Source organism: Chrysochloris asiatica, unplaced genomic scaffold (genome assembly GCF_000296735.1).
Source record: "Chrysochloris asiatica unplaced genomic scaffold, ChrAsi1.0 scaffold00228, whole genome shotgun sequence".
Taxonomy (NCBI): Eukaryota; Metazoa; Chordata; class Mammalia; order Afrosoricida; family Chrysochloridae; genus Chrysochloris; species Chrysochloris asiatica.
Genome location: NW_006408746.1, coordinates 2,644,701 through 2,646,791, shown reverse-complemented (window position 1 = coordinate 2,646,791; position 2,091 = coordinate 2,644,701).

Sequence of the window (2,091 nt, the reverse complement as noted above, 5' to 3'; positions counted from 1 at the left end):
TTTAGTGGCTGGTGCATAAATTTGAATAATAGTGGTATTAACTCGGTTTCCCTGTAGGCGCATGGATATTATCCTATCACTTATAGCATTGTGCCTCATGACTGGTCTGGATATGTTCTTTTTGATGATGAATGCAACACCATTCCTTTTCAATTTGTCATTTCTTGCATAGTAAACCATGTGGTTGTCAGATTCAAAATGGCCAATACCGGTCCATTTCAGCTCACTAATGCCTAAGATATTGATGTTCATTTTTGACAACTTCAAATTTTCCCAGATTCATACTTCATACATTCCATGTTCTGATTTTCAATGGATGTTTATAGCTGTTTCTCTTCATTTTAAGCTGTGGCCCATCAGCAAATGAAGGTTCTGTGGCTTTTTCTCCCACGAGTTTAACTCTATTCATATTATTATGGTCAAGTCTACTTTGAAGAGGCTTCTCTTCCCCAGGTGCATTTTGAGTGCCTTCCAACCTGAGGGGCTTACCTTCCAGCCCTGTATCTGGCAGTGTTTCTCTGCTTTTCATGAGGATTTCAGTGACTAGCAATTTGAAAGTAGTTCATCACTCTTTCTTCCTAGTCTGTCTTTGTCTGGAAGCTCATTTGAAACCTGTCCACTATGGGTGACCCTGCTGGTTATTTAAAATACCAGTGGCATAGCCCTCTAAATCACAGCAACTCAAGCCACCACAGCACGGCAGACAAACAAGTGGTGACCGTTATTAAAGTTATAATTTTAATAACTTTATATTCTTGAACAGCCCTTTGAAATCTTCCATTTGACTCTTTTATTTCTTCAGTTTTTCCTGTCTCTTTAACTACTCTATATCTAAGAGCAAGTTTCATAGTTTTTCTGACAAGCACTTTGGTCTTTTCTTTCTTCCCTGTCTTTTTTTTTTTTCTTTCTTTTCTTTTCCTTGTCTTTTTAATTGCATTTTTCTTTCTTCATGTATGATGTTCTTGTTATTACTCCACAATCAGTAATTTATGTTTATGCATCAAATCTGCCCTTAATTGTCTCTAAATGCAGATGGGATATACTCATCTGCATTTAGAAACAAGTTCTCATGAACTTTTTCAAAGTTTCTTCAGCTTCAACAAGAATTTGCATATGAACAATTGATTGTTTGTTCTGTAGTTATCCCCTGGCCTCGTTTTGACTGATGATAATGTGTCGGGGTCCAGCCTCGACAGGGGAATGGGTTTCACGAAGAAGGGAGGTCTGGGAGGCAAAAGAGAGGTTACACAAAGACACAGACACACAAGGTTGATGCAAGCTGACAGGCAGACAGTTCTGCTGCAGACATTGCATGCAGAACTAGTTAAACCCCAGTCTTTTATTATCATGAAGGAGGAATTTGACACAAACGAGAAACATGAAAAAAATGTGGTTGTTCTTTTGAGACAGGACACGATGATTCACAGATTTTATCTTAAAATAGTTTTCCAAGGGCATCATGCTTCTCGTGATAATCTAAAATCCTTATTTCCATATGAAAAGGTCAAGCAAACTATTACAGATTATATATTGACTAGGGCTATGTGACCTAGGGTAGCAACCTGAGGTTTCTTAAAAGTGTCTAACATATTCTCAACAGTTAATCACAAATGGGTGAAGGTGAGAGACTTAGAAATTTCATAAAAGGGCTAAGTTATGATTTCTGAAGAGACTCAAGCTGTTCTTGTATATTTTGCAAGCAGAAAATACAAGCTTTCACTTGTGAACAAGATTTCAGACACTTGGCTTTATTTATTTAACTAATAATCTTTTCTTCCTTACTTTTGTAGCTCCAGGGAAGGTGAAAAACAGGTTTTAACCTTTCTAATGAAGGTGAGGTTTCACCTCCACCTTCCTTTTCCTCATTCCGGGTTCCATATCCAAATGCTACAATGTTTTCTATACCCTCAGGGGGAAGAAGGGCGTCTGGATTAAACTGATTATACTTGGGGGTGGCTTGAGGGGGCTGCCACTATCATCCTTTAATCGAAAATTCCTGGAATTTACCATTCCATTCCAATTGCAAATTCTGGGCAGTTTTTCTCCAAAACCTTTTCTCATAATCTCAATACACTTGTTCCTGCTTTTCCT